Source organism: Camelus ferus, chromosome 3 (genome assembly GCF_009834535.1).
Source record: "Camelus ferus isolate YT-003-E chromosome 3, BCGSAC_Cfer_1.0, whole genome shotgun sequence".
Classification (NCBI taxonomy): Eukaryota; Metazoa; Chordata; class Mammalia; order Artiodactyla; family Camelidae; genus Camelus; species Camelus ferus.
In genome coordinates this window covers 110,317,684-110,345,565 of record NC_045698.1, presented here as the reverse complement: position 1 = coordinate 110,345,565, position 27,882 = coordinate 110,317,684, and the positions used below count along the sequence as shown (strand labels likewise).

General features: G+C 41.9%; 1 protein-coding gene across 1 annotated transcript in view; it reads right to left on the bottom strand.

Moving 5' to 3' along the window:
* SGCD (sarcoglycan delta) overlaps positions 1-27,882 on the bottom strand; it is an 841,450-nt gene that overhangs the window by 598,563 nt on the left and 215,005 nt on the right. The gene's annotated exons all lie outside the window — the stretch shown is intronic.

Below are 27,882 nucleotides of genomic sequence, written 5' to 3'. Positions count from 1 at the left end.
TCATACTTGAGTTGTGTGGAAACCCCGCTTACCCCACAAGCGTCACAACCATCTGTAATAACATCACACGCAATCCCCCGTGTGCTTTCCTTACCTAACACAGATGGAGGAAGACTAAGCAAGGAGCGGTATTTCTTTACATCTTTATAAAAGCACTGCCTTTTTTCAAGCCTTTATATGTTATACCCAGAAATTCTACGGCTGCCTTGCTTCTGTACCATTATTGATATTAAAAATGCTGCTGGGGCTGCAGGAAAAATAAAACAGGAATTTTTTTTTGTGCAAAACAGCTTAGGGGGAATGCAATGCTAACTCAGAACTGCTCAGAACGGTGAGTTTAAGCAATGGTGAATCCTCCCAACTGTACAATTTGCAAGCGTGCTTTTTTCACTACATGGAAACAAGTCAAAGGCATGAAATGCTGGCTCTGACAGCTGTTGTCTCTCATTTTCAACCTGACATAATGAGTTTCAAGACTTCAAGGCTGCTGCCCAGAAGTGGTGGTGAGGCTTGAGGAATTGGTTTGGAAGAGTGAAGAAACTGAACAAAAGGAACAAATCATGATCTCAAATTTTTTTTCTCTTGAGCTATCAGTCTAGCATTTGTTTATTCCTGGTGGAATCCTACAACTCAAATTATGATTCTTCCTGGTGCAAAATATGCAAGGGTATTTCAGTCTCACATTTTAAAGGCCCAGCCTAGTGACACAAAGAGATGGGGGTGGACACACAAGGGTGACTGATCAGAAGAATCTTGCTTACCACCTGCTGAGGGTGTGATATTATTTCCTGCTTCCTCATAAACTAAGAATATTCTAATTATATTGAATTATATTAATTTATACATTATCTTCTTACAGAATGCAAAATGAACTTCATTGCTTTTGAATTTTGTGCTGTCATTCCCACAAAAGGAATCAGTAATTTGCACATTAAAATTCCTCCTGCCAATACTAAAATTCACCATATTCAATTAGGAAGTAGATGCCAGGGGTGAGGGAGTGAATGACACTTTAACCTAGTATGACAGAAAAGATCACAAGGGCATGCAGTGGAACCAGGGCAGGCAAACAAGGACCCAGAGGCCGGATCAAGTTAGCCACACTTTTAGATGGTTGAAAAACACTCAAGAATAACATTTCGTGACTCATGAAAATTACGTGAAATTCAAATTTCAGTGTCCCTATGTAAAGTTTTATTGCAACATATGCATATTGTCTATGGCTATTTTGGTGTGACATTGACAGAGACAGTAGAGCCTACGAAGATTAAAGTGCTTACCATCTGGCTCTTTATAGAAAAAAAATTGCCCACCCTTGAGTTAAACGAAGAATAACTGACTTGATTGGGCTTTTCCCACACTGCAAGTCCCCAGGTGGATTTTTCACTTAGGATTAGTGAAACAACAACATTGAAAAGTTCAAGATTCCACTGGAGAAAGGAAAGGAGCACCTTGGCACACAGTCAGTAGGTCAACACTCCACATTCTTGTATCTTTAATAATGGGAGGGAGGAGATGGGTCTACTGGTTCCATCTTTCACTGTTAGACCTTTCTGCCAACTGAAAAGGAACATGTGTGCTTCAAAAACTGGAATAATTACAATAACAATAACAGCAACATGGACTGAATGCTTTTAGTATTCTAGGGGGGAAAAGTGTTACTTGATTGAATCCTCATGGTAACCTTGTGATGTCATTTTTATCATTCCCATTTTACAGAGGAGGAAAATGGAGCTTAAAAAGCTTAACCTTGCCTGGTCAGTGATTAAGGCATGCTGTTAACCCCTGCAAACATCATTTAAACTTTAAAATATCACTTACTCCATTTCTTATAATTTGAATTATCTACCTTTCTTGTTGGGCAGTAAAAACTGGGAAGTACAACATGATGGTGACTGAAACATAAAGTCAGTTGGAATGATTAAGAAGAATAGCATACATGCTTTGGTTGGACTACTAGTTGTCTAGCTATTATCTAGCTCTCCTCTTTCTTTGTTAAAAGACCCTGACCTCATTCAAGGTTGACCTGTACCTATTCCTAAGTGAGATATACTTTCCAAATCTCCCTGACAGCCGGAGTGACTCTAGAACATGATTTGGGTCAAGGAGATGCAGGGAAAGACCTGTTGGGGGCTCTTGGAAAATATTTTTTTCTAATTAAAAAAATGTATGATTGGAATCACTCCTGTTTTCTCCTTCTCTATGTTTGAAAAGTAGATGTGATGTCCGGAGTTACAGCAGTCATCTTGTGATCATGAGGCAACTTGCACAGAGATAAAACAAAGAATTGCAGAGATGCTGCTCCTGAACCAAGGACAGCAATTGCTATCTCCAGTTTTCTTAATTAGGTCATTACCTGTTGTCATTCTTAACTGATAGAGCTACACAAGAAAGCAGTAAAAATCTAACTCATCTCCTCTTTGGGTCCTTCCTGTTTTCTGGATGAACTGTACCTAAGAAAATATTTCAAGCTCTTATGACATTTCTAGACAAATAAACACTCTAAACTTACACTAAGCCTTTACTAAAATCTAACAGTTATTCATTTGTTCTTTCATTCTCTCACTCAAAGAAAAGATACCCTCTAAGAATCTATTGCTACAGATCAGGCATGGTTACAGATACTTGAAAAGAAGGCCTCAGAACTCATAGAAAAGGAGAGAGGCATTTGCATCAGAAAGTCTAATTGCCAGGGATCATTTCTGTGACCATACTCTGGATGGCCATGGGATGCAACTGTTAACAATCCAGTCTTTTGAGTCAAAAAGACCCGGGTCTGAACTCATATTCTGCCACTTAACAGCTGAGGAACTTAGGAGAGTCACTTAACTTCCTCCTGAGCCTGTCTCTTCATCTATAATGGGTGAATAACAATATCTACTCATAAGGTTGCTGGGTGATTAAGTGAGAATACACTTGTGGTGCCCAGAACAGCCAGGCACACACAGTAAATTAATGGAAGCTGCCATCATTACTGTTGTTATCAGCATACCAGGATATGAACAACATACATGTAAGTGCTGATGAGGAAAGGTGGGTGGGGTGGAAGAAAGTAGATGCGAACCACAGGAGGCTGTCTGGAGAGAGGGACATGTCAGCTACAAATGGAAAGATGAATAGGAATTTGCTGGAGAGAAGTAAGAGGGAGAGCAAGATATTCTGAGCATGGATAACCGCCTTGTGGGGGAAGTATTTGGCAGAACTGGCAGATGGAGCCAAGACTAGCGTGAGCCCTGAGACAGGCAAGGAATGAAACTGAAAGGCCAGGCAGCAGCCAGATTGTGAAGGGTCTGATAAACACCAGGCTGAGTCTGGAGCTTTATACCGTAAGCAGAGAGAAACCTCTGAAGGATTATAATCAGGGAAGCGACATAATCAGGACTCTGTTCTGGATGGATAACTGGCAGCAGAATTGGAGATGGGCTGGAGTTGAGCAACAGGAACCATTAGGAGGTTATTTCCATAAACGAGCCAAAGGATAACAGGGAACCAAACCAGAACACCGACATTGGAGCACAAGGAGGGCGGTAGGTTTTAGAGTTACTCTGAAGGTAGAAAGATAAAATTTAGAGACTAGTGAGTTTTGGGAAATTAAGAAAGTTGAAGACTCACAATTGACTTGGCGTTGTCTTGATTGCAGAGTTGAGGGGCTATTAAGTGCTATTACCTGAGACAGGAACACTCAGGAAGTATATTAATAAATGAAGGTTCAAATTCTAAGAACATGGTCTTTTTTGGAAGTTAGCTATTTCTGTCAAGTCCTTACCCAAGAGTCACCTAACTCTCCGTGAATGCCACTCAAGCCTCCTTTCTCTTGTAGAATCAGTGCCCTTAGATTGGCCACACTCTGTTCTTAACAGGCCCTTATGAGCACTTGTGAAGGCACCTTAATGAGAAAGCTGATTTCCAGTCCCTCTATTGACAATTCTGTAAGGGTTTTGCATTCGGGACACACGGTTCATACATCCTAAGATCTACCCCACCGCTGCTGTCCTGGCTAGTGTAGGGCCTTGCAAGTGGTAAGTGCTCAAAAAAGGGGTTGTTACTTTGATTTGACGTCAAATCACACTCCTTAAGGGTCAACTTCAATGTCTTCAATGATCGCTGTGCAAATCGTTGCACAATAATCATTGTGTGTCTCTTCAGACATTGAAGCATCTGATGAGACAACTATCGAAGGAAGTCTCAGCAGGAAAGAGCATGAAGCTATTTGCATGAATCTAGGCTCTCCGGGATAGGTCTGCTTCTTCAGAGAGAAACAATCAGGGCCTTGAGCCCCAGACTCTTCTTTGCGCTTCTACCTATGATCAGTTTTCAACCTTTGACCCAGCTTTGCATGCTCTTCTCAGTTTGCATCCCTCCCGCTCCTCAGAATGGTGCACTGGTGTCACAAGTTGTGCCAGGGCACGTGCTCCATGCATCAATCCTGGCAAGCTTGATGCTGTGTGCATCACAGGCCACCAGGAATCCTCTTGTACTTTAGAGCTCTTGTTTGTTCTCACTCACCATTTTCCATGTGCTCCCGAGACCCCTGGTTCCATGCATGTTAATTACATAGGCTGGGGGAGTGTGGGCATAGTGAAACAAGTTTGGTAAATAATAAATCCATTCAAGATGCTAACATCCACTGAAAATGTTCAGGAACAGAAGACCTTTCATAATATTTCCAACACTGACCTGATAATGGGTGTTTTAAGTGAGTGTACCATCTCCAGGATGGATAAATGAAAAGGTAAATGAGTTCAAATCTTTGGTCATAAAACATAGGGAATGAATGAAAGGATGGATGGATGGATGGATGGATGAAAAAGAGAGAAGGAAAGAAAGGCTAGATGGGTGGAAGGAAGGAAGGAAGGAAAGTTAAGGAAGGTAGATCAATGGAATGATTGGAAAAAATTACCTATACTTTTTTCTCTGAAATAATTATCTTCCCTGAGGTGCGATCTCACTCTACTCTTGACTGCATCAAGAGGAAAAGAAGAGCATCAGAAGTTTGAAAACACAAGGAAAAAATTGTGAAGCATCCAAATTTAGGAAACTCCCTTTTAGAGAAAGACCATTACCTTGGGCAAACACCCAGGAGAAGGCATTCCTGTGAAAAAGGGAAAGCATTCACAAGTAAGTGAGGGGTAACTCCAAAGGGACAGCCATCTATAGAAGCCGGCAGCTGTCGGCCACGAAACACATTTCTGTTCTCTGTCCATTTTGTGAACCTGATTCAATCAGCACTCCTGCTCGGCAAGGAACCAGCATGTTAATGTGAACTGCTACCATTCAAAAGTAATGGAGTGAGAATGCCATTATTTTCAATTGTTTGAGGCCGTGAAGTCCCCAACTTCATTAGCTCCATTTCTAGGAAAGCTATCCACCAAATCCAATGGCATCTGCAGATGTGGAAGAACCCCTCCACAAATGTCATTCTATCACAAATGCCATTGTCCTCATTAAGACACGTCAGATACAAATTTACAGGCACTCGGCTGATGGTAGGCAGGGAAATGGTTCTCCAAATGTGCCCTGTCCTGATCCCTAGCATATGTCAATAGGATGAGATTATCCTCGTAAGCTACTGAAGATTCTGAAAAGCAGAAGAATGGGAAGAATAGGAAGTCAGAGAGATGAGGCAGAAGGAGAAGGCAAAAGATTACCAGCACAAAGGGAATCTGTGACCAAGAGTGAGGAATGCCAACAGCCAGGAACCAGGCAGAAGTCTACCAATAACCTGAGTAAGCCTCAAAGCAGACTGTCCCCCAGATGACAGCCCAAGCCTAGCGGTGCCTTCACTTTGACCTTGTGAGACCCTAAGCAGAGGATCTCACTGAGTCACTCCGAGCCTAGACTTCTGACCCATGGAAATGGCAAGATAATAAGTAGATGCTATTTTAAATCATCACATTGTTGGTAATTCGTTACTGCAGCAATAGGAAACTAACACAGGAGTTATCTGAGTAACCCAGGAGCACTGAAGCTCCAACACTAGTTTAAGTTTTACTTTGATTCATTCATCCAAACATCTGTTTTTGGAGCACCTCACCTACTGCGGGTCAGGCACATGGTGGTAACCTTTACATGAAAGCAGCTCACAGGGATGAACAATAACAGGCATCTCCTCCACTGCTTTCAGTCCAGGTGGGGACAGAAATATTAAACAAATGACATTTCCATAAATACATATGCAACAGTAGACTGGGACCGGTTACACGGAGGGGAGGTGCTTGGTGCTAAGATTCCACGTCCGAGGATGGTGAAGACGTCCCTGTTGATAATTAAGCTGAGATCAGAAGCGTTTGTAGGAAGGATATGAAGGTGCGGAGGTTTGGGGGGGTAAATGAAGACTCTGAAGCAAGAGGGAACAGAAGGAGTGTGAGGAAGAGAAAATGCTGGGATAGCAAGCAGGGTTATGCAACGGCGAGATCAGGGAGGTGTGGTGAGCCATTCCAAGGATTTCCCATAAAGAAAATACAAACATGCACCATGCTTCCAAAGGAAAAGGATTGTTTACGGATTAATGCAAAGGGATTCTTTGTTGAATAATGATTATAGAAACTATTACATACATGAAATGATACTCAGGCTGTCCCTGTGAGCTGTAGCCCTTTAAAATTTAATCCATGGCTTAGGAAATGAAGTACAGAGCCTGCTCTTCAAACATCAGATCACCCACAGGTTTAGAGAAAGCCCTAAATGGGGCATTGTAAGACTGAGCGATGCATGGAAAGTGATTAGTTCTCTCTGAGACTCAGTTTACTTGTCTGCAAAATGGACATGATGTTTTCACGGAAATTGGAGACACAGCAAAACCTACTGAGTAAAGAAGTGAAAGGATTCCTGCCCTGCTTGACACAGGATCAAATGAAAACCAAGTGAATGTGCATGAAGAGAACCAAGAATGTGCTTTGGAAAGGGGAATATATTTTACAAATACAGTAATAATTATTATGAAGCAACAATGCCTTCATACAAGAAAGAGATGGCTTAATGTTTGTAAAGACAGAAGTAAGAGTCACACTAATGATACTGACAGACTGGAATGGGTCAGTGAAGAAGGTCAGGGAATTTTCACCCACTTATGCCTGGAACAGCAATCACTTGCCATGGACAGACTTGGGGGTACCAGGGGAGGGACAAGAAGTCATTCTAGATTCTAGATAAAGCCTCTTAAGCCCTAGGTTTCTATGTAAACTTGTTCTAAGTAGAACAACAGAAGAGCCCCATGAACCCTGGGGGTTATTAATGCAACACATGGTTATCACTAGAGTTGAAATTTGCCAAAAAATGCAAAGAGCACAAATTTGACATCCTTTTAAAAATACTCTTTGTGTGTTTGCCCGAACCTGTCCTTGGAAACCCAAGAAAATTTCTATGGGGCTCTCTCTCTCTTTGAGACCTTCATCCTGGCCAAGAATTTCAGCCTAGATAGTTTCTCATCACAGAATATAGTAGTGTTAAACGCACAAGCTGTGGAGTCCAAGAGAGCCTTGTTGGAGTCACAGCTCTGCCAGCTCGTAGGAAAGTTACCCAACTGCCAAGACTCAGTTTTCTCATCAGTAAAACGGGAGCAGTAAGAGGACCTAATGTGCATGGCGGTGCTGTGCAGCGGCTAGCACAGAAAAATACTTGCCAAATACGGTTACCATCATTGCTATTAATGAACTTGAAAGTGTGAATGCTGGAAAAACACAAGCTGAATCTCACTAACTGTTGAGCAGCCTGTTTCTTTTCTCCCCTCTACTAAAAAAGAAAAAACAAACAAACAAACAAACGGAAACCTGACTACAAAAGATTTCCTGGCTGAGCTATTTTTCTTCACTGTTGGCTGTCTGTCTGAGGCAGAAATGCAAACCGCAAAAATTCAGAGTCATGTCAAGTCGAAAACCAGCACATCCTTATTTCAGAGCCCAATTTCAACTGCTGGCATTTGCAATACTTTGGAGATAGGAGTCATCATAATTTCAAAAAAGCCTTACCCCCAGAAAGCAGCCGGGCCAAGTCATTCATCTGCAGTATCATAGCTGAGGGCTCAAAGCAAGCCCAGAGTTCAGGCATGTGGTAATTAGGTCTCTAAATTTACTCTGCTGGCTGGGGAACCTGTCAAAGAAATTCTTATCACGGGCAGAGTTAATTACACGTAAAATGACAGAGCAGACACGCTGAGAGACAAACGGTAACCTGGAGAGAGAGATGGTCAGAGGAAGGGCAGTGAGAGACCGTGTTCAGATCTGGTCCCTGTGAATACTAAACCCTACTCGCCCCACAAGTTCAAATGAGTCTACTGGGATTGGAAAAGAGTGTTTTTGGTGTCCAAATAGATTTATGTCAGTTTCATTCACAGAAAGCTGAAATATACTACAAAACCGGTCACTGAGAACTTTCTAGGGTTTGATTTACTTCCTCACCAATGCAAGAAGTTCTCTGTATCCTTCTTTCATTTCATTCATTTGTTCACACAATACGTCCTGAGAATGGGCACGCAACAGACACAAAGCTTGACGTGGAAGGACAGATTCCCCCCACCCCAAGCAATTGAATGTCAGAAGGGAAACAAATCAAACAGCAAAACACACAAAACAAGTGGATGTTTATACACTGTGACGGGTGCCTCAGAGGAAAAGGACAGGGTGCTGTGAGTGGTTAGGGGCGAGTACAGAATTTGAAGTGGGAAAGAAAGTGGAAGCGGGTGAAATGCACATTTCAGACTAACAGCAAAATAAACATTCAGTGGATTAAGGAGTGGAGAAGCATTCCAGGAGAGCTGAAGATTTCAGGGTCCTCTGTTTCCTCTAGGTCTCTCCTTTCTGTCCTTCCTTCCCTTCCATCCATCTAGCTGGACCCCAAAGTGTGGGTTTAGAATAGCCCATGTACTGTTTTAAACACAGGGAGGTTGTAAAAGCAGTGAAACCTTTTCCTTGCCTTTGAAATTTTTTTTAATCTGTTTTAGGGCATCAAAGTGTATGTGTATGTGGAACAAATGGTAAACACTGCCGAAGAGTGCATGAGAGAGAGCCAAACCAAGCAGCCAGTCTGTCTCAGGCCATGCGGCCCCTCCCTGGCTCTTGCCAACCGTCTAACTCACACTCAGCCCTCTCCCCACTGGGCTCGGGCTTCTCCCGGCTGGATTCCCCTCCTCCATCCTCTGGACCATGGAGAACACCTGCGCCTGCTGTCACACCTCTCCTATGAGCCAGACGGGACTCCTCCAGAGGTAGACGAGGATCCAGGCTGAGCCTGAATTTGCTGTGTCCCTTTGGGTTTTGTGAGCTGGATTCCCATATGGTGCCATCCTTAACCACTGGGTCCCTGCCACTGACTATTCTTCCTCAACTGAGAAGCCATCTGTATCCCAGGATGCCCAGCACGTGCTCCTGATACCTTCTGAGGCAATGATTTTGTTTGTGTGTTTGGGGGCAAATTATTTTTGTATCCTCTCACCAAATACAGAGACTTTCATTTCAAATGTAAGTTCGGTATTTTTTAATATAAAAAAAGGAATTACGAAAAGAGTAATCATATTTGCAGTCCATGCACTAAGTGGTCTTCCAGAAATGTCTCTGCAGCTGATATGAGATCTTCAGTAGTTCGTATCAGCCAGAATCACCAGAAGTCCACATCATGGTCAGGTAACTCTCATCTGAGCCAGCCCCACGAGGTGCCCCAAACACAAGCTCAGAGCATATCAGGATGGGCACTCCCCAGAGCCCCATACAGCCCTCGGCTGTAAACCCTCTCTGAGAACTGCCCTTGTGAGCTTGGCTACATCCAATGACTGGTCCAGGGAGGGGCATCAGAGCCCAGCTTCCTCACCTCAGGTACAGGCAACTGCAGAGAAACATCCCAGCTTCAGAACTCCCCAGGAGGCTGGCAGAGGCTTCTCTAAAACTGCATCGTAGCCTGACTTCTCCATCCGCTCAATCTTTCTCTCCTTCCCCTTTCACAAGTATTGATCCCCTCCTTAATAAAAGTAATATATTTTAATCTCTGTCCAGGGTCCACTTCCTGGGGACCTAATCTACCCTAACCAGAGACGGGAGGAACAGTCATGCCAGTTCCCCCCAGTCAATTCATTCTTATATGTGAGGCATTGACGGAGCACTGCTGTGTGCCAGGTACTGTGTTCCCTTAAGGAGCTTACAGCTCTGTTACAGAACGCAGAGCCTTTCTGCACAGGTGTATGCCCGTTAGCCACTTGTCTACAAAGCCTAATGCATTAGTTGTTATTCCAAAGAGTTTGATCCTTAATATCCAAGGTAGCTGCAATGATCCAATGTGGACCATCTGTTATTGTGTCAATCTGTTCAGCCAAGAGAGTTGAAAAATCCTAGGAGAGTCTGGAATCACAAGTTCCTTGCATTCAAAAATAATGTGGCAGTATTTTCAGCCCAGCTGTGAAGCGCTGCATGACTAAGGAAATACAAGTCCCCTCAGAAACACGCTGTGCTGCGTGATAATGAAATCAGGACGAGGCCAGCCTTATGATCTAATTGGTCACCTGAGAGGCCAGTTTTTTAACTGGGTCTTTAAATAGAGATTTCCCTGCAGTAAACATTCTTTTAAGGGCAGCTTTGTAGCTCCATCGCTTCCCACCTTAACTCTTTTTTATGTTAACTCCAACCTTCCCCCTGCCCCACATTCTCTCCAAAGAAATAGGTCTGCTCCTGAAGATTAATTTTGTAAAAATAACATAAAATGCTGAGACAGGAGGAAAGGGGGCAGGGCACAACCATTCAAAGAATGACACAGCCATTGAGGACAGGACGTAAACTGGTTAGAACCAAGATGGTGGAAGATTCGGCTCCCAGTAGACTTTGAGCCTCATGTACCACCTTAGCGTGCTAAATGACACAGCCACGGGCACCATGACAGTTCCCAGGCTGACCACGGAAAGCCAAAAATGGGCGGTGGCCCAATTCCCAGAAATCCCTGCCCGTTCTCCGAAGTGGCTGGAATAACCTTCCTACTTGTCAGCACATGAAACTACCCGGCCATAAAAACTAACCACCCCCACACGTCACTTTCCTAGATGACCCTGTGCTCTGCGGCTGCCTCTCGCCCTTTGAGGTGGCCCGCACTCTGTCTGCGGGGTGTGTATCTCCCTGAATAAATCTACTTTCGCTTTACTATGGCTCGCTCTTGAATTCTTTCCTGCATGAGATAAGAACCTCTTCTTGGGTAACAACACTTATATTTTTAGGGTTGAAGACTAACAGTGCATATTGTTTTGGAGCTTCCTCAGGAAGGCAACAGCATAAACAGTCTGGGTTGATATTTATTCCTGGTGAGGGCTGAGTCTACACAAGGGAAGCAAAATCAGCATGAATTTTTGTCATATATGGATTAAAAACAGGAGCCACTGTGGACTTCAGATTATTTAGCACATTTCATTGATATACTAACTCAGCATCATCCTTCTTGCTTAAAGGGAATCCAGTGGTTCAGCTGAGAAGAGGACCAGATTTGGAAGGCCATGCCAAAGGCAGACAAAGCCCCTTGAGAGACCTCCCATCCCTTGTGCGGCATCAGGGACCCCTGTCCATCTTCCACACCCCTGGGAACCAGGCAAGTTCCGACATCCCATCTACTCCATCTACATGAACAGGGCATCATCCCGCTGAGGCTTCCAGTAGCTGACCTTGCAGGCTGTGTCCAGCAGGGCACTGCAAACCTACTTTTAGCACACTGTGCACTCACTGATGCCAGCTGCCCAGGGGGAGCAGCACCTGTCTGTGCCCTGGACATTGTTGGACACCCCACGAATTATAATCTGTGGGAACACCCTTCCTGGACATCCAGGCAGCCCCTGACACTGTGGAGGAAGAGGATGTGTGGATGAGAAAGTCACCTTGTATTCATCCCTCATCCTTACATGGGATACAGGATACAACAAAACCAGCCCCAGACCTCCGAGCTGCATTACAATTCTGTCGTGGTTGCTTTTTACCCTGATGACTAATATTTGATGCTGGGCCAGTACCCATAACTTGCCTGAGTCTCAATTTCCTTTACTATATGTGAGCCCCAAATCACTCAGCCCTAAAATGTTATGATTTCTCTCTCTCTCTCGACTTTTCCGTAGATTAACTGTTCTTCATAAATATGTAGTAACTGCTTGAGAAATATTCGGATGTCATCAGTTTTAAGTCACGAAAGATTGAGATGTAAGAAATAAAATAAAAATGAAAAGTTGGGCTACTTTAACAGACAGCATGAATTGACTGCCAGAGAGAACTTGCTTATAAAATGCCAAATTAATGGCAGTTTTACTCCGTTTTTATTCACCTCCCTCACTTTCATCTGCGATGATTTTTAAATAGTGCCGGCCCCCGGAGCTAGAGTGGACTGACATTAAAACAGATCACCCAGACTTTTGGAAACAACAGAGAAACGGACATTAGAAATGATAAAAAGTAAGTGACCTTTAGGTAATGGCAGTTTCAGGCATTATCCCTATTTTACAGATAAGGGAACCAAGGCTTTGACAAGTTCAACAATTTGTCTCACGTAACTAGTAAGTGGAGAAGCCAGAATTCTAGGCCAGATCTGCAAGATTTCAAACTCCACGCTTATAATCAGAGAATACCCAGGTACAGATGCTACATATTTTATTCCAAGTGTCATTTACACTCATATTTCCTCAGTAACTTGCAGATTTAGCTGAATGGCCAAATACCACAGTGTTTCTTTTCTCTCTTACCAGATCATTTTTATTCAGGTCCCCTTCCTTTGGAAAACCCATCGCCATTGACAAGTTTGGGTTCAGTCTACAATTCCATTCATTAGGGAGGACATTCGGGCAGAACAAAAGCATGAAACTTTGTGAGAACTGAAGTTATTCCTGTGCTTCTGTAACTGAGCCACTGACTCACCCTTAAAAAACCTTCTCAGAGTCAAGCTAAATTCAAAGGGGACTATATTAAAAAATCAGTCATTCATCTTTCAGGACTGATTTTAAAATGGTTAGAAAATCAGAAAATCGGTACAAACATACTATGGGTTATTAAATTCTGGTTTGGACTACACTGCACATGGGCATGGGTAAGAACCAACTACAGAATGATAACTACGCAAGTCTGACAAAGGCCCATATACTCAAAGCTCCACGCCAAGTGGGTTTCCAACTCACACTACTGTATCAACAGACTGCTTCTGACTTTTCTTTTCATTGCCATAAGGCCAGAGACAAAGAAAGAAAAAGATCAACACATTAAAATATATTAAAAAGTTTACACTGGTATGGCAAAAAATACCATAAACACAGAAGACAAAGTGAGGGAAAAAAGATTGACCATGCAGATGATAAACCTAGGGTTTATGTTTATAATATCTAAAGAATTTCATCAAAAAACCCAAACACTCTAATCAAAAAATGGGTAAATGGCATACAAAGATATTGACAAAAAAAAATGGTCACCAGCAATCACATGAAAAGGTAACGGAAATGGATGTTGATCTAAGAAATGCAAATTAAAATGGGCATGTAATTGTTCTGTCTTTCAGATTAACAATGACTGAAAATGCATTTCACCTAGTGCTGGTAAGAATGCAAAGTAACAGGCACTTTCATGCTACCGACAGAGGGTCATTCTATGATAACTGTAAAATCTTAAACACACCTACCTTCTAACAAAGCAACACTTCTTCTGGGTAGTTTTCTTGTGGAAATATTAACATCTGCTTAAAGGCACATATATATGTTTAATAATGCTTAATCTAATATTAAACAGTTGGGGGAAAAATTAATGGCCATTACTAGGGGATTGGCTGCAAGAACTGTAATTCATCCTTAAATAATCTACTGTGTAGCCATTACAAATAATGCGGTAGATGTAGGTACACTGCTATGGAAAGATCGTGATACATTGTTCATAACACAGTCTTAGGTAACAAAAGTCATGAATCATTGCCATGTTCCATTAGTAATGATATCAGTAATAATTCTTATTACAAAACAATAACTACTATAAATGGTTATCAAAAAATGTCTGAAAGGATCTACTAATAGTGTTTATCTTCCCTTGCTAGTAAGCATTTCACTGTGTAGGGTAAACGTTTTGAATTGTTTCTCCCTTTGACAATGAGCACATATGATTCTTGCCTTCAATTAGAAAATGGACAGAAAATATTTGCAAAGGCTTGGTGATTTGACCATTTCACTTGGAAAGGCTTTTAGAATATATTATAGCAAGCGGAGAAAAGGGAACCCTCCTACACTGCTGGTGGGAATGCAGTTTGGTGCAGCCACTGTGGAAAACAGTATGGAGATTCCTCAAAAGACTAGGAATAGACTTACCATAGGACCCAGGAATCCTGCTCCTGGGCATATATCCAGAAGGAACCCTACTTCAGGATGACACCTGCACCCCAATGTTCATAGCAGCGCTATTTACAATAGCCAAGACATGGAAATAGCCTAAATGTCCATCGACAGATGACTGGATAAAGAAGATGTGGTCTATTTATACAATGGAATACTATTCAGCCATAAAAATGACAACATAACACCATTTGCAGCAACATGGATGTCCCTGGAGAATGTCATCCTAAGTGAAGTAAGCCAGAAAGAGAAAGAAAAACACTATGTGAGATCGCTCATATAGCAGAATCAAAAAAAAAAAACAAAAAAAAAAACAAAAAAAAAGAAAAAGAAAAAGACAAATGAACATAAATACAAAACAGAAACAGACTCATAGACATAGAATACAAACTTGTGGTTGCCAGGGGAGAGGGGAGTGGGAAGGGAAAGACTAGGAGTTCAAAACTTGTAGATACTGACAGGCATATGCAGAATAGATAGACAAGATTATACTGCGTAGCACAGGGAAATCTGTACAAGATCTTGTGTTAGCTCACAGCGAAAAAGAATGTGACAATGAATATATGTATGTTCATGTATAACTGAAAAGTTGTGTTCTACACTGTAAATTGATGCAACATTGTTAACCGACTATAACTCAATAAAATAAAAATTTAAAGAAGAATATATTAGAGCAAGTGAATAGATGTAGAGTCTAGGAATGATTATTCTGTGTCTCACCAACGACAGCTGAGAATTTCTAGATAGGAGAGGATTCAGGGTAGTCTTCTCTTTGAAGGGGAGTAAGTGAATCTGCTTTAACAGAGCAGTTGTGTGTGTGTGTGTGTGTGTGTGTGTGTGTGTGTGTGTGTAAATACATGAGGAAATATTGTTTATTTTAGTGTTTTAAGTGATGTCGTTTCTTCTACGTATCAGTTTAGCCATGTAAAATGGCAATAAGGATTTCTGCATCACTTCCCAGGCTAGCTGAGCAAAGCCAATGAGTCGATACAGGTAAAAATAATTATAAACCAAAGGACACTCCATATGTATGAAGAATTCTGTAACTTTGGACATCTCCTAGGCAATACTCTATCAGTACTTCTTCAAAAGACACATTAGTCACTCCAGTATTTTCCCTGTCACCAGTATCTAAATTGCATCTGCAAGGATGTTTGTGATTTCTGGATTTGCACCCTCATGCATCAGTCGTAGGCAAACACTTATGAAAGAACAGGTTGATCAGAGGAGATGAAGGGCGAGAAAAATTCCCACGACTGGGAATTACACTTAGAAGAGAGTGATATTATCAATAATAGTCATACAGAAATCAAATCTTTGTTGTAACCTCCTGTAAAAGCAGGCGGTGCTGCTTTTATTTTAGTAGGAGCTGCCCCTGACATGAGTCACCTTCTTCAGATCCTGTAAGAGAGTTTGGCTATCCCAAATGAACCCAATAATGACAAATTAGAAGAAAGGAACTTTGCTTCCAGATGGACCCGGCTTACCACATGTGCTGTTGGGCAGGTAACTCATGGCAAAGCAAACAGCAACCCAACACTCACGTCCCTTTTCTTCCTGACTTTCTTCCTGTACAGAAAAGACAAATCTAAAATAACCATTTCCTCAGTCTTCCTTGCAGAAAGGGATAGCCAGGAGACAGGATCTTCCCAACAAGACTACAGAGGCCATCTGGCGAGTTTACTTTCTTTACTGATAAAAGAGAGAGATGGGAGGGAACATGTGCCTCTCCTCCTTCCTTGCTCCTGCCTGAAATGCAGACACGTCGCCTGTGGAAGCCATGCTAAGTCTAAGAGGAGGAGGTTGAGAGTATCACAGAGATGAGAACCTCACTGTCACAGAGCTGCTTAATCAAAGTCAAGAGCTGCCTCCTTCCCCAGAGTTCCTTTCATTTAGAAAAATAAATTTCTGTTGGCTTAGGTCATTGTTTGATGGGTGTTCTGTTACATGCTACTGAAAAACAGATCTAATGCATACTTAACCTCTCTAAGTCAGTTTACTAATCTGTAAACTGGGGAGGGTAATGATTGCCTTGCAGTGATATACACACACATACATAACATCTGTGCATACATATATGGCAAAATCTGTGCTATAATCACATCATTCAAATCATGGCTTGAGTGGACCTCAGAAAGGGCACCTGACAACTCTATGTAATTAGCCTCTCTCATCATTATCTGCTTTATTTTTCTTCATACTGATTTGTAGTTAGAAGAAATGATATCAGTTGTTTGTTTATCTATTTGTTGTCTATCCGGAACTCTATAAATAAATTCTCCATGAAGGCAGAAAGTTTATTGAGTTTCCTGCTGTACCTCCAGCACTTAGATTAATGTTTAGCACATAAACCACATTCAATAAATATTTATCAGCTAATGAATGAACAAATTAGTGTATGTAAAATGTTTAGCATATAAATGCCCTAATAAATGATAGTGGATTAGCTGTTGTTATAACAGTTAAATAGAGTGTAATGGTTATCGCACAAGTACCCACTGGGAGAGAGAGACAGAGCCTGAGGGCAAGTGGTCATCACGTTTACCCTAGGGGTCTAGCACACACGTGCATATAAAGACATGCACACAGATGTTCACAGCAACACAGTTTTTGTAAAAGCAAAATAATTCAATTTGAATGTCCATCAATATGTTAAATAAGTTGTGTTACATCCATGTCATGGAATAGTGTGGTCGTCCTGATGGAGGATGAGTGAGTGGATGGATGGGAGGGGTTGAGGGCTAGGAGAGTGAACGGGAAGGCTCTTTTCTTAGATCAACTATTGTCTTAGGTAAAGGGGATCGCTCACACCTGGATTGCTCCAGATTGGGACGGACTCCTTGACTGTTTTGAGGCTCTCCCTTGGAAGGGTCTGAATCCTATGGTGTTGTCAACCAAATCTATATTGTGTGTGTGTGTGTCCTGTTAACTAAAAGGCTTACAAAGACAATGGACAAAGCTTTCATTGTTCAAAAGGAAGAACCACTTGTCAAAATGAAAAAACTGCAAAGGATCTTTAAGATTATCCAATCTGGCTGTCTCTTTTATGGAGCAAATAGCAGACAGCGAGATTATAAGTAAACTTGGCCAATATATAAGGATATTGACTGACTGTTTAGCATAACAATACTTTCTAAATGATATACTGTAGATGACCCACTGGGTGGCAGGTACTGTGCTAGACATTTTACACATACTAGCTCCTTCCTTTCCTCCTCATGACTACCTCCAAGAGGCAGGTTATGGCCAACCCTGTTGTAAGGAAGCTTAGAAACAGTGAGCTACCAGGGATCCCCAAGCCTCCTGTGTTAGAGGCTCAGCATTCAAACCCAGGCTGATCCAGCTTCAAATATCATCCCAGACATCATTCATACTGTCCTCATACCACATGTCTTCTGCCTAGTATGGTACAACCATCCTGACTCAATGTCCCTCAGCCATCCCTGCACACATTCATTTTCAACTTTATGGGAAATGATCCAAAAGTTGATTACCATGAATTCTTCTATTTACTTTAAAAAAAAATTTCCCAGTTCTCTCCATCATGAAGTACGCATGTTCAGACTGACAGAGTTTCTTACAGGCAAATAAACACAAATCACCATTATATTTTAATTTAACTTAATACCTTTGCCCAGTGTAACTCTATGGGCCAAAATTCACATGCTCTTGCAAATTGGTATCAGTTAGCACTGTCTCCATAAACCATCTTTAATCCAGGTTCCAATAATGTACTGTTGCAATAAAAACTAGATGTCTATCCTAGGGGTCTAGCACGCACATGCATAAAAAGACATACACACAGATGTTCGCAGCTACACCATTTTCATAAAAGTAAAATAATGCAGTTGAACTGTCCATCAATATGTTAAATAGGTACATCCATATCATGGAATAATAATCACTTAAAAAGAAGAGATAAAGAAAAATGCCATATGATACTGCTTATATGTGGAATCTGAAAAAAAGGACACAAATGAACTTATCAACAAAACAGGAACAGACTCACAGACATAGAGAACAAACTTACGGTTACCAGAGGGTAAAGGAGGTGGGAAGGGATAAATTGGGAATTCGAAAATTGCAACTCTTGGTGACTGATGGAAATGTTAGCTATCTTGATTGTGGCCGTGGTTTTATGGGTGTATACATCTGTCAAAGTTCATCAAATTGCACATCTGAAATGTGTGTAGTTTGCTATACAGGAATCATACCACAATAAAGGTGTTTAAAAAAAAAGTCCTAGATCTATATGCACTGATGTGGACAATCTACAAAATATAGTGTTAAGAGAAAAAACACAGAAATAATAATAAAATATGATCCCATTGAGTTAAAACCATCACAAAGAAATATATATTTATATGTGTGAGTATATATGTGTGTATATATATACACATACATACACACACACACACACACACATATATATATGGCTTTCTGCAGCAATAAATGTGCATCATGTCAAAGTATCTGGAAGATACACATACTCAACAAGTACTAATGGGCCAAGGAATAGGCCAGAGGGTGGGGATGCAAGTGTAAAATTCCTCTCTTCTTCATTACAGGAATTTTACAAAAAGAATGTTGTAATATCTATTTATATAGTAAAAAAAAAATGACTAAGACCATCAGTGTCTTAGGAACGGAGTCTGAAACCACTGATGTGCTACACGTAACAAATAAGCAAATCCTCCACCTAGTTCCAAGTTTCCGTTCATGAGCAATCTCTCAAACACTAGGCAGTTACCCTTTTAGGAAACTCAGCCATTTATTTTTAACTTTAGAACATCCACCAAAAATACACATTTTTATCCCATTCTGCCTTTGCTGGGCTCTGAGAAAGTGATGACCACTTTAGTGCCTGTTTTAAATAAAAATGATCACCACCACCAGCACATCCCAACCACCCTACAATCTTGAAGCAGTTTGTCTGTGAACAGTCCTGGAGAAAGGGGGAAAAAAACTTTACAATGGTTCACATTTCTTCTTGAAAAGAAAACAAGAATGCTCCTTGGAAAGCTAAAACACATTGAAAGAAGAAGGTGAGGATAGAGATCACTTCCAACAATGTTCAGTTATAAGGAAGAAGAAAGGTGTCTTGCAGATCTCCTCCGTAAGTGTCTCTGGGACTCCTGTTTCCAGAAGCTCCACACCATCGCCACCAAATTAAGAGGAAATGGGTTGAGGAGATCAAAGCAGCGAAAGCAAATTGTCCATTCCCTCCTGGCTGCCTCAGAAGTCATTACTGAGCATATTCCAGAGGATAATAAATAAAACTGATTGGGTGTGTGGCTAAGAGCAGTGAAGGAACCTGGAGTGCCTTTAAAGAGCATTGTGCTGAGAGAACAGTATTAAAAAGTGAGGGATTTCCTCTCTTCACATTTAAATGCGGTGGCTTGGGAGAGAAACCACACTTGAAATGGATAGGAGTAATTTTCCATCATTATGGAAACCTTAAACGACCTCTGACTGCTTAGACCGTCATCTCCTGGCATCCTAGTAAATTGCAGTTATTTGTTCCAAACAAACAGAAAAGGGCCATGGTAAAATGGAGCAATTTGATGCTGGAAGAATACAACACCTGTAATTCAATTTCATGGCAGCTGGTTTCACAACATGCTCCTCTACGTCTGCTTATGACACAGGAAACTTCCCTCCAAGTGTAACAAGTCTTCTCTCACTAAGCCCAGGGCTCAAGATGATAAGTGGACCTTAAATGGACAGAGACACTCATCACAGGGGAGGCGTAACTCAGCTTCGGTTCCCCAGGCAGCTTGACAGCCACTAGGCGTTGAGGCTACCAGCAAATTATTAAACTCTCTCAACTTGGAGCGTGAAACGAGGGAAGATGCTAGAGGAAAGAAGTGATCCGGAGAAAAACTACCCACCAATGATCACAGCAAATCTCCAATGTGTGAGACAATAAAGAAGGAGCTACACAAAATATGTGTGGGTTTCTACAGATGTATTTATTTAGAAAACCTGAACTGTCCTTTGTAAGAGAACTGAAAATAAAACGCAAGACTGGTAATAGCAACAGCTGGTGAAATCTTGATTGGTGGAATGGAACCTCAAGAAGTCAGTCGACATTAGGTGACTGTCTGCTGTCTGATGCAAACCAGTATTACTATTGATATTAATATCAAAATTAGTAGTAATACAAACAAAACAAAACAAATTAGTAGTAATACTGGGCAACTCTGAGCAAGCACTTACCCTTAGGACTGCTACTGTCACTCTCGTTTTAAAAATGAGAGAAGTGAGGCTCACAGAGGTTTCATATTCACTCAAAGGCACACAGCAGGTGATTCAAACCCTGGCAGAGTGATACACGCCATGTCGCATCCCACAGTCTCCCGAATCCCAATATGGCTCAAGGGAATGTCTTCAAAATGCTGTCATGAAAACAGAATTCTGACTTCTGGCTAGCGTTTATAAGTGCCATCCCTCACATTGCCTTATCAATTTCCTGTATCCCCTCTAGTAGTAAGAAAGGGTATTATTACCCTCATTTTAGATGAGGACTCATCTAGTCTCAGTGGAGACTCAGATAAGCCAGAGAACTTGCCCCGGTTTTCACGTCTGGCAGGGGAAGATACAGAACTTGATCCCAGAGTGTGAAACCAAACTTTGCTTTCTCTGTGGCTCTGAGACTGGAATACATGTCAACATTTAGGATGTTGAAGTCAAGTCAGTGTGGACTCACACTGGCTAGGTGGGCATTTATTTAAAAGGGTGGTGGTTCAATTGGGATTTGACAAGAATACATATAACATAAGACTCCAAGATACTTCTCCTGACATCAAGAAATTTCTCCAGGTTTGTGTTTTAAGTGAATGGATGCTGTTTTAAGACATTTAACAGATTTGCAAACATTTACCGACAATTAAAAAAAATAGCTTTAACTCAAAGAAGCAAAACTATCACTTTAGGAAGAGAATACAGGCAAGGAAAGTCTCTTTCCTTTGAGGCCTCCTACACATATTTATTAACATTAGCTAAGCAATACGGCAATAGAGAGAAGTGTAGTGGGAAACAAGGAAGAATGTCCCAATTGCAATGGCTAGAGATTTATCCACTGTGCATCATTAGCTGCAGGCAGGATCTGAACTACGATAGACATAGAGGCGAAAACAGTCCCTACCAGGGAAGATCCTTCATCTGCTGGGAGGGGACCAGGGTCACGAAGCAAGTGCCTCTGATAGTGAGAAGTAGGCTAAAGGCTAGGATGCATCGGGGAGAGAGATGTTGGTACAGGACCATATACCATGGAAATCTACTTAAGACAAAGGGAGGGATTGCAAAGCAAGATCTAGGCCCAGCGTTGCAGAAATTAGAGAGAATGTTTAGGGTCAACACATGCATCTTCTGTTGTACAGGACAAGAACTGCAGAGTCTGTCTGAGCATTCTGAGAGTAGGCAATGGGCACTCTGGCCCCATTCTCTGAAAGTTGCTTCAACAGTCCTCACCCCCTTGCAATCAGTCAGTCATGAACAATTCCAGAACCTCCCTGTTTCGCCAGACAGGGTTGCTACTATGCTCCAGGGTTGGATGTCCCAAGACCCAGAAGGAATGTGAAATCTACCCTGACATGCACCTGCATGAGTCGTGGGGGGAAGTTACACATACAGACGGGAGCTTAACGGCCTTTCCTTAGTAGAGCTGGGCAGCTATCCCAGGTGCTGACCCATCAGCAGGGATGCAGGAGTTCTGGCCACGCGATGCAATGAAATTGCATGGCCTTCCCAGTCACAATTTTCCATCCAATCCTAGCTCTGTCACAGACTGTGCATTCTTAGTCCATTCTTAGAGGCCCAGCACCCTTATCTTTGTACCGAGAAACCTTAATAAGTGTTTTTAGATTAAATTAGCAAATGGATATTTATTGCAGAACACAAAGCCAGCACGTCAGATAAACCCATAAAAAGTGCCTCCTTCCCTTCCCACCTTCATGGCAGAAAGGAAGACAATGAAGTATGTCTTGGCCAAAAGGAAATATCCAACTATCTTAAGGAAAAACACCACTCTGGTCATAAAATCATAGAAAAGCAAAACAGATCTCAAATACATACAGATGGTTCTCCTCTGCCTAGAGCATTAAGTGACTGTAAAAGAAACTAGCCAAGCATGTTTGCAGGCATCTTCACCAAAATCTTCCAAAGAAATCAAGTCAGGCACAATGAGGGCTGTAGGGCTATGGAATATGAACAAAATCTGGATATTTGCAATGACACGCACCAAAGCATCAACTTTTTGGTGATGCAATTTCAGGGGCTTTTTATTTTTCTGACTATTTGGGCTCATTTTTATTTAATGTGAAAAAAGATGAAAGAGTTGTGAAAAATACAATGAAACAGTCAACTTTGATTTTTTAACAGAGCACCTTCTGAGTACATCAGCACAAGAGCAGAAAAGAGAATGAAGAAGGCTGGGTTTCGTCCTCAGTAACAGATCACCTTTATTAGATACGGAATTTTGTACAAACCACTCCTTGAGTCAGTTTTCTTATCTGCAGAATGGGAAGCTTAAGAATAGTCATCTTTTCCTATGGAGGTCGTGAGGATTAAATGAGACAATACAAGAAATATTACTAGAACAACACCTAAAATGAAGTTAGGGCTCAAGAAATGTCATCATCATCACCACTGTTATTGTCCTAAATCATTCTGGGAGCCAGTGAGGGCAACTCTCAAGCAAAACAGGGAGGCTCAGATACACTGATCCATGGATGGGGGATTTAACGACTTTTTGACTCATTTTAATCAGACACAGTTATAACCAGACAAATGCTTCAGGGAGAAACCAAGTAATTGATTCAATAAAATTATGAATATAAATCCCGAAGCTTGCTGATGAAAAGTGTTTGTCTTAAGATGCTACATTATTCCAGAAATACTGCCAGCGTTTGGAACTTTTGTTTGTTTTCCTTTTCAATTAAAGTCAATACACTTCTGTTGAACGTGTGTGATGTGTTGGCTGATAAACTGGTCGCTACGGAGGATCCAAAGACAAGCTTAGGAATTGCCTTAATGGTGTATAAGGTACTTTCATCAACACATCGACAGAAAACCTCTGTCCTTGAATGTTCGCACTGATTATTGGAAACAGTTCAAATTAGCGCAGGGCCAGGAGCAGGCAGGTGACTAAACTGGGTAGAACTGAGGCCTGCTCTTGAGTCAGATTTTCCTGTGTGCCTCAAAATAATTCTGAAAGTAATTTTTCAAAGGGCTTTTGCAAATGAGCATTGGCAGCACCGCTGAAGTGAGTGCATGGATCACTAAGGTGAAAACTTTAAAAAGATAGCGTTAAGATTTCGATATTTAAGAGCTGGTGGTTTCATCAGGAACCAGTCTCTTAAAAACACCCTCCTGCATCAGAGCCCAGATTTTCTGCTTCCTTTAGGTCTTCCCATGCCACTTAGCCCTGTCTTGCATGCACAGTGCAGGCCCAATCAAGCACCTACTCTACCACCCCACCCACGGTGAAGGATGCCCACACGGGGTGACCTATGCCTTGGCCCCGCTCATCTCCCTGAATGGCTCAGGGGCACTTTTTTATTTCAGTCTTGCCACACTCGGGTGAAGCGTGCATAGCCTGCTGCTTTCTACTGCTGCTGTATTTCCTGTTGCTCCTGCTACTGCCCTTCCAGCACACAGGCTTGCGGGGCTCATCAGGGGCACAGTAGCTGCAGAGAAACCACTGGAACAGTGTCTAGCGGAGGGTACCAGGAGTCCTTACCACGATTCAGTTGAGCAGAAGGACAGGAAGAGTCTTGTCAGTGCCCTTTGCAGGCCAAAGCCCAAATATACACTAGACTGGTAATTAAGGTGTGGGCTCTGCAGGGAATGACATACACACCATAGACACGTTAAAGAACGGTGTTCTTAAGTTCAGTAAGGCATCATGGGGTTTACAGTCAGTAAAATAGAGCGATCAAGAAAATTAGCTCTTAGACAGACTTGAGTTTAAATTCTGACTCTACCCTGGATTGCTCGGTGACCAGGCACACGTCTTATCACCTATCAAAGCTTCATTTTTCTCATCTGTAACATAGGCATTCTAATGATCCCTGACTCACGTGGTGGTGCCGTGATTAAATGCAATAAAGCATCTGACGCACAGTAAGTGCTGAACAATTATTTGTACTTATGATTATTATTAGAAAGCCTTCAGACCACAACCACTTGCTTAACTCCTTCTAGAAACCTGTTAAGTAACTTGCATGAGTTTTTTTCCATGTTCTCCACTTACTGAGCAGATAACTGAGCAGTCTCTATCATATCAAATACCATTCTGTTTTCACGTGTTTAAATTTTTTTTAAATAGCTCTTTTCATTGAGAACCTGTATCTTTTGTAAAAGCTTGTATTAAGTGCAGATTTTTTTTAAAAATGGTTCTACAACAGACCAAAACCAAAACCAAAAAAAAAAATCCTACCTTGGGTTTAATAAATGCCTGACTTTTCTACTTTCTGAAGTAACTGATAACTCTTGTTCTTTATTTCTGTCCAGTAAAGATTAAACCTTGCCAGGTGATAGGAGGTGAGCAACATATAGCATGGCTAATTGGATTTTTAATCTCCACTAGTCCTCAGCAAAAAGTACCCACAGGGTTTGTTAGCTGCAATGTTCAATAGCCGGCCAGTTAAACGCCAAAGGAGTAACTGGTTACCTGGATAGCTACAGCGATTCATACTTTGTTTTCAGGGAAACATTTTTAATCATTTCCCATCTAAAGTATATAGATTAAAGCTGCAGCTGAATTAAAATGAAAAATGTAAATACTCATCAGGCAAGGAAAATTATTTTTAAAGACTCAATTGAGATCTAATTGCTCAAAAATAAAAACAAAATATACAGAATAATGCCTAAAGCAAAGATAAATTTTAAAGTGAATTAAGTGGAGCATATTTGTCTGTCTTTAAGCAAGGCATACCTCTCCAAATATTAGCTACTGAATTACAGAAGCAGCTAGGCAGGAATCTGAGGCAAGTGAAAGGTAAGCTGCGTTACTCCTGATACGTTGCCAGAACCTCAAAAACTTCCGTTAGTGAAACTGACAGGAAAAAGGTTATAACTAACCATTGTGTCCCTGAAAGTTCTAATTACTGGATTCACAGCTTTCCTCCCAAATCATTCTTAGCCCCATCATCATATCATCAGAATGCCTGAGTGAGACGTGGAATTTCCAGTTACAGTCATGGAATCACAGGGACGCAGGACACAGAGCTGAAGCTGGAAACCTCTGGTTGTTGTGTATGTGTCTGTTTCAGCATTCTGGGACAGAAGCTGGAGCCCTGGGGAGGGTATAACCTGGTCCTGGAGAGAGCCTCTTGCATGAGGACCCTGTAGATACGCAGACGGAAAACCAGGGCCTAGTGATTATCTTTGTGGAAGTCTTAAATCTGCGCAACACCCCAAATGCCGGTGCTTCTAGAGACGTTAGGCTTTAGGCTTGGTGAGGCAAAACAGGTTCACCGCTCCCCTTTCAGGTGCATTTAATTTTTTTCTGAATATGAATTTTAACTAAACCATCTTAAAAATGACTGTCTAGGGTGAGCTGGGGGGATGATAGGTTTTTACTGTTTCTGTCAAAGGATCTGCTCAGAGACCGTGGAGTTGGAGCCTGATCAAAGGGAGAGAGATGCTGGCCTGAACTCTGCACCTCATGCTGGGTAAAAGCCATCCAGCCCACCTGGCCTGGGGCCAGAACACTGGTGCCCCACCCCCGATGTGAGCCAGCCCCTCAGAGGTCAGGAAAGGCTCTGTCAGCCCCTCTGAGGGCCACCCCTGGGCCCTGGCAGGGCCGGGCTTCTAGAAAAGGAGATGGATGTTATCTTGAGCATCAAAGGAGAGGTGGAGAGAAAACATGAGAGAGGGAGGCGGAGACAAAGGAGGGAGAGCAGGAGGAGGAGGGAAGAAGAAGAGGAGGAGGAGAGAGCAGGGAAAGAAGGGAAGGGAAGGGAAGGAAAGCACCGAGGAGGGGAGGAGAGGGGCGGGGACCACGGGAGAGGAAGACCAAGTCAAGTCTTTGGGATTAGGCCCCGGGAAACTCTACAGAACCACAAAATCTCTGGTTTTGATCCATAATCAGTGATTTTTGTTTGTTTTTGACTAAAATATTTTTTTTTCCTCTCTAGCCCTAGGACAAGGGCTTTGGAGTCAAACGTCACAGTTTGAAAGCTCAACCATATAGCACAGGGAGCTGTATTCAGGATCTTGTAATAACTACAACGAAAAAGGATGTAAAAACTAATCTATGTTTGTGTACGTATGACTGAAACATCATGCTGTACACCAGAAATTCACGCATCGTAACTGACTGTACTTCAATTAAAAAAAAAAGCCTAAACAAGAACCTTCTGCAATCCAGTAGTCTGTGACCTTGCGAAGATCAGTTAATCCCTCAGTGTCTCAGTTTCTGCAAATGGAAACCAAATGGCAGAATACATCCCCCTTTCTTGGAGCTGCTATGAGAGCTGACTAAGTAAATATGTAGGTTGCTTAGTGTACTGCCTGCTACGTAGTGTGAAACAGAAAATCTCTCTATTACAACGGCACTACTAACACTTTCAAGTCATATTTAAAAAAAAAAAACCTCCTAAAACATTGATTGTAGGTATAAAATGTTATTCAGCACTTACTTAAATCTGAGCCACCCAAAGTTACTCTAAAAGCAGCTCCACAAAGGAGGCTCACATATCAAAGACAAGAAAACAAAATAGAAAGATTTCAAACCTGTGAAGTTGGAGGGTCTTAGGACAATAAGACACTATTCAAAGAGAAAGATTCCATCAAGAGAACTAAGTGCCCAGACCCCCTCTGTTGTAAGCTGTATGAAATGGGGGGACATATTAAGCAATGTCTCCAGCCCAGACTCAGGATTAAGACCTGGAGAAACCATAGGGAAAGGAACCGAAGAGAGGATGAAAGAGACGGTTCAGCGCTGGCCCCGGGCACCTGGCAAAGGGCCTGGCTCATAACTATGAGTGAAATAAACGCATGGATGAAGAAACAGGGAGAAAAGCACAGATGACTGTGAAAGGCTGCTTAACATATTCAGCTTTGTCAATTAAACTGAGAAATCAGGCCAGGGACCCATAAATGACCTCACTGTAGCCAAGTGGTACAGTAAGGTTTCTCCACAGTTGGTGGTAAACTTGCATTTGGGCAGACCTTGAATTGTACACACTGAAGTTCTGTTATGGAAAAGGAGGCAGAGACAGAAGAAAAGAGTGAGGGATGTGGTCTTTGGAGAAGAGACTCCCAAATTTGGGGGGTCTTGGGGACGGCATGGTCCTGGAGTGGAATATGTGAAGAGTTTCGCTTGGGGTTAAGAGGAGAAATTCCTCCTCCTTCTCAACACAGCGTCTATCAGAATAGCCACCCAGGCCCACTATGGGTATTCTTGTGACAGGCACAGGGACTCCTGCCTACAGGACTTCAGCTCCTCACAGCAAAACTTGCAGGCACGCATTATTATTTCATCTCACAAGTGAAGAAGCCAAGGCTTGGACTTGCTGACCGCACAATATTTCTAGTAAATGATTAAACCAGGATTCAAATGGTGC